This window comes from Pogona vitticeps, chromosome 5 (genome assembly GCF_051106095.1).
Source record: "Pogona vitticeps strain Pit_001003342236 chromosome 5, PviZW2.1, whole genome shotgun sequence".
Classification (NCBI taxonomy): domain Eukaryota; kingdom Metazoa; phylum Chordata; class Lepidosauria; order Squamata; family Agamidae; genus Pogona; species Pogona vitticeps.
In genome coordinates, this window is record NC_135787.1 from 39749104 (window position 1) to 39760959 (window position 11856).

The following is an 11856-nucleotide window of genomic DNA, read 5'->3' on the forward strand; positions in this document are numbered from 1 at the left end:
ATACGAAGGGCAGTATACTTGGGACACCCTAATAGGATATGGGAAATTGAATCGATACAATTTAGTTTGCATGAACAAAGCCTATCTGCGTGGGGGGTCCTTAAAAATCTGCCAGTCAGGACTGCAGATGGCATCACATTAAACCGGGCCAATGAGAACGCCCTCCGGTGCTGGGGGTTACTTAGTGCAGAGAGATATGAAGCTATATGTCCAAATTTGCAAGGGAGAGACAATTTCGCTGGTGAACAAGTCTTGTTAGCCGCATTATAAAGATTTTGTTGCTCAATATCCAGGACTCTTCGTTTAATTATTTGAAACGTTTCAGAGGCAGACAGCATATAAAAAGAGTCCAAGCATAGACCCAAAGCACTAATTTTTTTTTCGATGATGGCAAGCCAGTTAGAAGGGGACAAATCTTGAAGTAATTGAAAAATGAGACTATTTGGGTCAGGGTCGTTGTGAAGTCTCAGCCAGTATTTGAAGGTGATCAACCAGGCTCTAGATTCGATTGAAGTCTGTCCGGTTTCCAGGCAAAGAGCAGCGTATGGAACGCAATTAGGCAGCCCTAATATTTTGCGAAGAAATTTTGACTGGATACACTCAATAGAATGGTCGAATGAGCTAATCCATATAGGGCAACCATATAAAATTTGAGCCTGAACTTTAGCGTTGAAGACCTTTATGGCTGCAGGGATGAGTTGGTTACCAGTATTGTAGAAAAACCGGGAGACTGCAGAGGCGCTGGATGTGGCTAGATTTGTAACAGAGTTACGGTGTTGTGTCCAAAATAAGTTATATTGAAAGTTGATACCAAGGTATTTGTAATGCTTAACCTGTTCTATTATGTTTCCATTGATTACCCATTTTAAGGGTCGCCAGGATTTGGAGAAAACAAGAATTTTTGATTTTTCGCAGTTTAGTAGGAGCTTGTTTTGGTTGAGATATTCGAGGCACCTGGTAAGTAGGCGTTTCAAACCCACACGGGTGCGGGAAATTAGAACGGTGTCGTCCGCGTAGAGGAGCAGAGGGACTTGTAGGGAGCCGATTTTAGGAGAGTGAGCATCTATTTCAGCCAAGAAAGGAGCCATGTCATTGAGAAACAGGTTAAATAAAGCGGGCGCTAAGATGCAGCCCTGTTTGACGCCTTTATTGACCGGGATCTTTGATGTTAGTATTCCAGTGGGGGAACATTTAACTTGGCATGTTGTAGAAGTATGCAGTCTTTTGATGAGGAAGAGCAGCCTTTGATCAATGTTCAGTTTGTATAATTTGGACCAGAGAAGATCTCTGTCAATAGAATCAAAGGCTCCCTTCAGATCCAGGAAAGCAGTGTAGAGTTTGCAATTGGGCTTCTGTGAATATTTGTTGGCCAGATGATAGAGAACTAGACAGTGGTCTGTAGTTGACTTCCCTTTAGTGAACCCGATTTGTTCAGGCCCAGGGATTTTGGACTGTGCCATCCAGGAGGCAAGTTTGGCCATTAGATGCTTTGCATAGAGTTTCCCGATGATGGACAAGAGACTAATTGGCCTGTAGTTGGAGGGGAGTGAACGGTCTCCCTTCTTGAAGATGGGGGTTATAATGGCATTCGTCCATGCTTCTGGCATTAAGCCAGTTTGGTCAGCCATTGAGAAGGTGGAGGCAAGAAGGGGGGCCCAGAAGTCCGAGTCATGCTTTAGCATTTCAGCTGAGATGACGTCGGGGCCTGGGGCTTTTCCATTTTTGAGTTGAGAGATTAGCTCACGGACTTCGTCGGGTGTGGTCAAGGGCCAGTTGGGTAAGGCGGTCAAAGGGGGATCTAAAAAGTTTGGAACATCAGTTTGTCTTTCATAGAACAGAGCTGAGAAGTGTCGAAGCCACTCCAGTGATGAAACTGTGGGAGCCTCTGGGTCAGCTGTGTGAGAAGACCCAGATATTATAGACCAGAAGAGTTTGGGTTTATTATAGATTGTGGCTTGATATAGCTGTTCCCACTGGGAAAATGAAAGGTCTTCTTTCTTTTTCTGGATAAGTTGTTGGAGTTGTTTTTTAAGGTCAAAGTATCTTAGAAGTAGAGATCTGTCATTAGAGTCCCGGAATTGGCGGTAAGTGTCGCGGATGAGACGTTTCAGTTCACGGCACCCCTTGTCTGCCCAGGGAAAACTATAAGGCGTTCTCAAGTTCCTTTGAGATCTTGGACTCTGGATCAGGGAATCAACTATGTGGAAAAGTATAGCCTCGTATCTTTTAATAAATTCGGGGGGGTCGTCAGAGGAAGTACAGTGTAACCGGAGTTCTAGCATGGTGTGGGATTTGATTAAATTAGAAAATATTTGAATTGAGGCCTCGTTCCAATGGATTTTGCATAGGGCCTCAGTAGATTCAGCAGGGAATTGTTTGGCTAAAAGAGGGCTTGGCTGGTAGTGGAGCTTAATTTTCATTGTTAAAGGAACGTGGTCGCTATCTGTGTGGTCGCCCACTGCAAAATCATAAACGTATGGCAGAAAGGAAGAAGAGGTCACTATATAGTCAATTACGCTGCAGCCTCTGGGTGACAGGAAAGTGAAGTCACCGGAATTGGCGAAGTTCTTTGACCCATTAAGCCATATTCTGTTAAACTGGAAACAGAATTTTGTTAAACAAATACCAGCACGGTTTAGTAGTTTGTCTTTTGAATGTCGGCTTTGAGAGTAAGGAGATGGTAAAAAGGTGTCGTGGTCAATATCGAGAGCCTTGTGGAACAACAAGGCATCGTTACCAACCCTTGCATTAAAATCTCCTGCCAGAATAATTTCTGAGGAGGGAAATTTTCTTTCCAGGTCCTCCATAAGAGAGGTTAAGTGTGACCAATAGTGATGAAGAGAGGCAGAATTGGGGAATGGTGGAATGATAAAAATAAGTCAATACATAGCAAATCAGAAATTAAAACAGATGGCAGTAAGGTGGTGGAAAGGGTGATGGAGAGAATAGCAAAAAGAATGGTAAAAAGGGAGGGTAAGATCCTAGTGTTCCGGGAAAGCCTGGCGGAACAGCCAGGTCTTCAATGCTCTTTTGAATCCATCCAGCGAGGGTGCCAGACAAATCTCAGTTGACAGGTTGTTCCACAGGCGGGGGGCAACCACTGAGAAGGCCTGGTTTCTAGTTCTTTCCCTCCGGGCCTCTTTTGGGGTCAAGGCCCTCAACTGCCCTGCTTGTGAGGAACGGGTATTATGGACAGATCTGGCTGGGAACAGGTGTTCTGATAGAAACCTAGGTCCTAAACCGTTTAGGGCTTTAAATGTTATCTCCATAACCTTGAAGTCGATGTGGAAACGAACTGGTAGCCAATGAAGGGTGGCCAGAGTGAGCGAGATGTGCTGAAATTTCTTCACTCCAGTTATTAATCTGGCCACTGAATTCTGGACCAGTTGAAGTCTCCACATCAGCCTCAAGGGTAGCCCCATGTAGACAGCATTGCAACAGTCTATTCTTGAGATTACAAGGGCACAAATCAGTGTCATGAGTGCCACCACATCTAGATAGGGACGCAGCTGGGAAATCCTTCGGAGATGGAAAAGGGCTGCCTGGACCACAGATGCCACCTGCGTTTCCAACTCCGGATAGATCACATACTATACGAAAAAGTTCCGCCTGCTGGTTGTGAGCTTTGCTTATCCGGTCAGCGAAGAATGCTCTTCCAGCAACCTTTACCCTAGCTAGGTAAAGATTAGACGCGATCCTGGTGGCTTTTAAATTAGTTTCCATTGGGGCCTTTCTCCAGATGCTCTCTAGCCTTCTCTGATTACGCTTCATAGCCCGCAGCTGCTGGTTAAACCAGGGGCTGGTCGGGCTTGGCAACGGAGAGGGCGTTTAGGTGTGATCATGCTGACCACCCTGGTGGTGGTGGTATACCAGCCATCCACCAGGGCACTGACAGGAGCGCCAACCAAGTCAGCTGGAATCCCCCGCATGGTATCTTGGAATCCGTCAGGATCCAGTAACCTGTGGGGGCGGACCATCTTAATGGGTCCAAGCTCCCCGTGGGAGGAAAGTGCCACTGAGAGGCTGCATTTAATTAGGTGATGATCCAACCATGACAAGGGGGCTAATACCAAGTCAGCCACAATCGGAACACAATCTCTCTGCTCGGCAGCAAAGACCAGATCCAGCATATGGCTGCCCACGTGGGTAGAACTGTTGACTTGCTGGGTGGAGTCCAACGAAGCCATAGTTTCCAGGAACTCATGAGCTGGGCCAGAAACCTCAGTCTTTGTGTGAATGTTGAAGCCCCCGAGAACCAATAGACCTCGACAACACCATGGAGATGAAGTCCACCACCTCCAGCAGGGACTGTGTTGGATCGCAGAGAGCGTAGTAAACCAGCACAATCCCAAAGGCACCCATGGCCCCAAATGACATGTGGACAGCCTCTAGACCTGGTCTTGCCACCCTAGAAAGCCTAGCAGCCTGAAACATGTCTTTATAAACAATGACGACTCCCCCCCCCCCGGCGCCTGGTCTGCTCTGGTTTTGGATGGCATACCCAGGTGGGTATGAGGGCAACAAAATTAAACAAAATTAAACAAAAAAGTTTAATCTACGGTTCATGGTTTTATTGTTTCATATATGTATTATTTCAACGTCTCTTTCCTAACTCCTTTTTGGCAACCGTTATCTAAACGCCTAGCCCTACAGAAACTGTCCAGATGTTAGTGGTTCCTTAAGTGAGACTCTGGCATGAATATGTAAGTATCAATTGACTGGATTCTACCATTTATGGAAACAAAGCTCCTGTTATTCCGAATCTTTACCAATATCATAACTTTAGCTGTTCCCGGTTAATTTGAAAGGTTGCACTGTAACATTGTTTCCTGAAACCTCCTTCACTCAGTCTGAGATTTGTCTGACTTTAGTTCTTTTCTTTAATTAAGACATCTCTCTGTGGCTTTAGAGATATTGCTGCAGACTTTGTTCTTAGTTAAAGGATTACATTATTAAATCATTTTGCTCCCTACTCTTAGAAACTGCAAAAACAAATGAAGTTGTATCGTTTGAATTATGAAATGATAATTTCTTCAGTCCAATCCCAATCAGAAGTACAACAGTTTAGGCTTATAATAATCATGTTCAAACATATTCAGATTATAATTACTTTTCTTCTGGTAATGATAGCTCATCTGATTGGATGATTGCCTATTTGACTTTGATAAGTCTCAGAGGTCAAAGTAAAGATAATTACAGACATCTGTTTTCTATCCAAAACAAAACCTTGGAAAATAATATTTAAAGTAATATCTGCAAATAGCTTAGAGGTAAAATAAATATGGTACACATTCTAAAAGGAAGAGCAAAGAAAAGATGGAGCCTTTGAACTTTGTTGAACATCATGTTATTTCAAGAAGAGCTGCGTTGATCTAGTGCCACCGTCTCCAACTGGTCACGCCGATAGAGGGACCGGAGGGATCCAATCATCGAGGCGGGGCTTTGGCAACTTGCCCGGATTAACGCATGACGTCGGGTGGCCGGACGCAAGGACAGCTAAGGGGCGTGCGCAAAGGTGGTAGCATTTGGTCACACGGGGCGGGTAGTGCGGATTCAAAGGTACTGGATATTGTTTTATGGGGTAGTGGCAACAAATTCCAGCGCATCTGGACCAGTAGCATGCCTGGGTAGGCAACCGCGGTGCTGAAAGGTAAAGATGCTCTGGGGACGCTACCGGACCCGCGAAAGGTACAGAGAGAACAAAGGGGTCCGGGGAAATTCGGAGACCGTCAGTTATTCCATGTTGATAACGAAGGGAATAACTGAGGCCTGAGCCCAGCCTCGCAGCTGGGCAAGAGCCAACCTATTACCCAGTGAGAATTTGAATCCGCACTACAGCAGGACCCCCCTTTTCCCTCAGAAGATTAGCATGTTCATGGAATATGAATGAATATTAATAAAGTGTGGCCCATGTTTAACCCATATACCTGGTCTCGCGTGGTTATTCCAGGATAAGTTGGCAATTGGTTTTCCCCATGCCTGTCAGACTAAGCATGTGCATTTAAATGTTTGTAAGATTAGGTGCCTCTTTGGAAGAACAGTGAGCAAAAGAAAACGCTTCCCCAAAATATAGTGACAATAATGTTGCAGAGCTTTGAATATCTGATAAAATTCCTTTTTTGTTATGCAGTAGAAGTAAAGCGATCCAAAGATGAAAACATCCACAAGTTCCCTAGAATCCACCTCTTTCTCATTAAGTGGAACTTAACATCTCACACTCAGACATTTACAGGATAAAGAATAAAAATGTTTCTTCGCTTTCAATTGCTTGAAGTTACAGACTTGTGTATGCTGCTTTCTTTACTACACACATATTTATCAACCATCTAAACAGACCAACAGCAAACAATTACCACCAACCCAAGAAAAGACAGGGAAATAGCACTTAGTAGAGAGGTATATTATGTTTCTAGGCACAGGAAGCTGCAACTAGAGTAGAGCCATTGAATCAGTGGTGACTTGGTGAATCATCTTCTCCATAAGTCCCATTGATTCCATAGGCTTACCCTAACTGTGACTGACTACACTAAGCAAAAGGATTTCAGCCAGTCCATGGAACGAAAAACTGTTATCAAGAGAACAGGGAGCTGTCAATACAAGTATGCCATTTCCCAATTCAAGGGATCTTGCATCTGAGCAAAAGCTTCCACACCTGCTGCCAACAGGAATTCATACAGTTGCGAAATCCTCTACCAGGGGGTTACCACTGGAAATGACAGTGAATGCTTCTATTCCATTAGTTGGCTTTGCTTACAGAGACAGGACCAGTAATGACAAAGATTTCTCCTTCTGCTTTTTACTAGTAACAATCCATCTTTGTTAGAAAAATTGTTTCCTTGTGAAACTTGAGGGCAGAAGAATCAAAATGCCCTTCCATGAGGATTGGTTTGCAGTTTTCACCAGGAAGAATCTTCATGCTATCCCACAAACTACACCAGAGCACAGACAGAGTTCTGACTCCTGTCCTCTGAAGATGCCGGCCACAGAGACTGGTGAAACATTAAGAACAAAAACCCTCAGAACACGACCAAACAGCCCAAAAAACCTACAACAACCATCGGATCTCGGCCGTGAAAGCCTTTGAGAATACAATTCTTCATGCTGTTGCTCCCCAAGTCACTGCTATATTTTTAACAAGTATTTTAAAACTAAGAGCAAGAAAACTGGAAGCAGGGTAAATTAAAATGAAGACAAAATCTGCTCATGTCCCCTCATTGTGTTGCTGTCTTTGGACCTATTTTAACATCCTTGATTGCAATATAATCTAAACCAATCCTTCACCCTCACTCAGCCACAATTTGTTCTCTTCTCCAGTATGTATTTTTGATAATACTATTGATCACATTAGTTTAACGCATCTATCATTCTGAATAATTCATCTCTTTCAGGAAGAACTAATTTCACTTATGGATGACATCATCAGCAATCTTTGCAGACATATTTGTATCAGAAAAAGATAGAGCTTCTGGAAGACTAAATACCCAGAGCTCAAGACAAAGGAAAAGGTGTGTGTAGAAAAGTGAAAATGGTTGCTGAAACATCAAGTCTTGTGGTTGCATCCTGCTATGGATCTACTAAATGGTCATACAAGCTAGGGGATTCATGAGCTTTAGTCCAAAAATATAATTTTTCCAAACTTTGAAAAGTAATTATCCCACTGTGTAAGGCAGACTATTTAAAACAAAACTGTTTGCAACAGCCCAGCACCTCCTCAAATGGCTCGCAATGTTTCATGCTGTGCTGCTCACTTCAATGCCCACACATTCAATATGGCATTTGAACAGGAAGCCTTACAAATAGGATATAAATTTATTGCATAAAAGAAAAGAAAATTAAAATGGCACATCAAATGCACCTTTGTCCTGACTTCTGCAAAGCTACACATCTACAAGCTGGTTATTGTAAGAAGTTATCCACAGGAGTAGTTTTGAATAACCTGCACGTTTACTAGAAATATCATTGCCTTATTAGCATGCAGTAAACAGTTTTCTTCAGTGTTCATTAGAAGAAAAATCCACAGGCAGGTGTCATTTTTCTCTCCAAAACATACTTTCCTGAAATTTGGCATTTTGCATGCTATGTGTTTTGAAGAACCAGATACATTTTCATTCAGTTGTGTAGAAAAATAAATAAATATATTCACTTTCTTTGAACTAATTAAATGCTGAATAACAAAAATGCAAATATATCCTCCGTGCACGTCATGGACATCATTCTGGGAGTCTAAATAGGGCTATTTTTCTACTCAGAATGATGTTATGTGACTTGACTGCTATGAAAAGAATTTGACATGTAGCATACCAAAATCTCTTTTAAAATAATCCTGTTTAATCTTTAAAAATGCATATACTATTTGCATTTCCGCTCTTATTAGCTAATTACCATGATAGCAAAATAATGTCTATGCTGTAGATCTAGTTTTGCATAGATTCTGCACAAAATGTGATTCCAAGGTGTCTAAAATATTCTATTTTAGTGCAGGTGGGTAAGTGAGGGATGGTGGACATAAATCTCCTTCAGATATAGGGCACAACCAGCCAAGATATATTGAATGAAATGGAAAAGTTAGAAGATGTTAAAGGGAATGCATATTTCCTCTCATTAACCCATTTTTCATCTGGCAGTGGGATTCCCTCAGGGATGCGAGCCTCAGTAATCAGACTTGCAAATTAAATCCATGTTTCCAATGACCACTAAAAAGAACACCCAAACCACAAGATTAGTAGAGGAAAAGCATGTGCTATGGTAGATGCCTTTCACCACTTGAAGGAACATGTAAGTGACTATATTAACCTCTCATCTTAATCCTGGAATAACCCTATGTGTTGAGACAAGATTGTTCCTAAATCCTGATGTGGTGTCAGAACACAGGGCTACATTACAGTGGACCCTCGACTTACAGACGGCTCGACTTACAGACTTTTTGAGTTACAGACTTCTCTGGCCGCAAAATTTAGGTTCGACTTGCAGCCAGAGAATCGACCTACAGACCAGAAAAAACCCAAAATGGAACAAAAACGGAACAAAAACGGCCAGTTACAGGATTAATCAGTTTTCAATGCATTGTAGGTCAATGGAGACTTGACCTACAGACTTTTCGACCTGCAGCTACCATTCCAATACAGATTAATTCCGTAAGTAGAAGGGTCCACTGTAGTTAGGAGGGAAAAGTATGCCAGAATATTTGTTTGTTTGTTTATATCTTGCCTTTCTCCTCAATAGGTCCCAAAAACAGCTTATGATATTAAAAACAAACAATATTAAAAACTGGAAGGGGAGGGGAAAAGCAAACAACAACATAGCCTCGTGGCGCAGTGGTTAAAACGCTGTACTGCAGCTAAAAACTGTGCTCACGACCTGGGGTTCAAATCCCAGGTAGCCGGCTCAAGGTTGACTCAGCCTTCTATCCTTCCGAGGTCGGTAAAATGAGTACCCAGCTTGCTGGGGGGGGGCAATGTGTAGCCTGTATAATTAAAAATTGTAAACCGCCCAGAGAGTGCTGTAGCGCTATGGGGCGGTATATAAGTCAAATAAATAAATAAATAAATAAATAAATAAATAAATAAATAAATAAATAAATAAATAAATAAATAAATAAATAAATAAATAAATAAATAGCAAAAGCACCCCAACCCTTAGGCAGCCGGTCATTGAGGAAAAAGCCTGCCTGTCTTTGCCTGTCTCTAGAAGGATAGCAAAGAGTGGCCAGACTGACTTCCTGTGGGAGGGAATTCCAAAGTTCTGAGATGACAACAAAGAAGGTCCTCTCTTGTATTCTCAAAGGCTTTCATAGCTGGGATCCGATGGTTGTTGTAGGTTTTTCAGGCTGTTTGGCTATGCTCTGAAGATTTTGATTCCAAATGTTTTGACTGGCGAAACATTAGGAAGAAAAGCCTTCAAGAGCACAGCCAAACAGCCCGTAAAACCTACAACAACCTAGGTCCTCTCTTGTTCCCTCACCAAAAGTACCTGTAAGAGTGGAAGGAGAAAGAGAAGGCTCTCCCTGACAATTTTAAAACCCAGGCAGGCTTATAAGGGAAAATGCAACTTTCAAGTAGGTCGGACCCAAGTCGTCATTATTGTTATTAAAGTATAATACAGTAATATCCTTGTGCAGATATATCTTTAGTGAAACCTCCACTAAATCTTGCTGAAGTGCCCAGGGTCATTAAATCACCAGAGCTGGGTTGTGGCTTGAAAGAAGCAAAGCTCTTAGCAGGGATTCTGTAATCACCTGCTGTTTAGGCCTGTCCTCTGTGACAGTGTCATGTTACACCAGCTTGAATTTTGGCAAGATATTTGTTTGGAATATGGTCCCTACAGATCAATGTCCTCCTGGTTCATTCTGGTTGCTCCTTCTGTGATATGAAAGCCAGTATTTTCCAAATCCAGGTCCCAGACATTGTGGGGCTTCAGCCTCTTAAATACCTAGCCAGTATGGTTAATGGTCATACTGTAACTAAACAACATCTGGGAATTCTAGTGCAGGAGCTACAGTTCTAAACTGAGGTCACTCACTGTCAGAATGTGATGGAGGGTTACAGAAGATGGATAGAAAAAGTTGCTATATAGTGGCCCAGTCAATGTATTGTTATCTCCTGTGGTGTCTGACCCCAAATCCCTGTTAAGCAAAATGGCATGAATGAGGAGCTCTCCTCATGTTCATTTGTATGCAAGCAGAACATTCTGTGCAATGGGGGGACAACAGTTTAATTATAAGTGCCAGACCGAAGCATCTGCCTGTTTTCAGGTTAATTTGAATACAACCTTCTCTTCAGACAGTGCAAAGAACCAACAACTCATGGGGACAGCAGTAGTGATGGAGGCAGCCAGGGCATGTGTTACCAATGGCAGTGATGGCAGGAGAAGTTGCTTCAAATTCCACCCAGTTTTTACTGAGCATTGACTTGCATAAAAATGGAGTGTAATTAGAGCAGTTCCAGGTGAGGCCTTTATTATACTGTCACTTCCCTTATTAATGCTTTATATGAATCATCCACAGGTTTTCATGTCAGAATTGGGATATACAGTATTACAGCACAATATAAATCCTGTAAACATTTATACACATGGCTAAGATGTATTTTAATTACCGTATTTTTGCACCATAAGACACACTTTTCCCCCGCAAAACAGGGGGGTTGAAAGTCTGTGCGTCTTATGGAGCGAAGAAAACAGATTATATTATCCTGTTTTCTTCTCCTAAAAAATTGGTGCGTCTTATGGAAAGGTGCGTCTTATGGAGCGAAAAATATGGTAGTTGTCTCAGTGACAATTATTTCTATATTAAATGCATTTAGGAGCACACTAGATTTATTGGTTTGTAACTAAATCAAAGTGCCCACATACTGTACTTGGGTATGTTTTGGATGGGACCTTTAACATTCAGTATCTGCACAGGGTAACTGCATTTGTTTCACAGGCTGAACAGCAAGTGATCCAGTAAAATATGGCATCAAAGTAAAACAGTGACGATTATTCAGGACTTATCAATGTTGTAACTATTTAACTTTGTCATATAATAATTTCCAGGAGGGCAGCACAAGGTTAGAGAGATGGTTCTGCTGTTATTAGTGAGAACAAAAAGGCACACCATTTTCAGTAGAAGGATCATGTAGCTTTTGGTAGGTGAGTGAACGCATTAAAGATTTAACAAAGGAAAACAGGATATGCTGCCGCCTTCTCAACACATTTCTGAAATTAAAACAACAACAAAATGGACGGATCCTTGCAAGAGACGAATGACAGCTTCACTACCATTTCCTTGGCTGATGACTCAGGTGAGACACAGATAGCTTGTTTGTTTTATAAGCACATTAAGTACGGTAATACAAGGTATCAGTTCTGTTTGTCTGA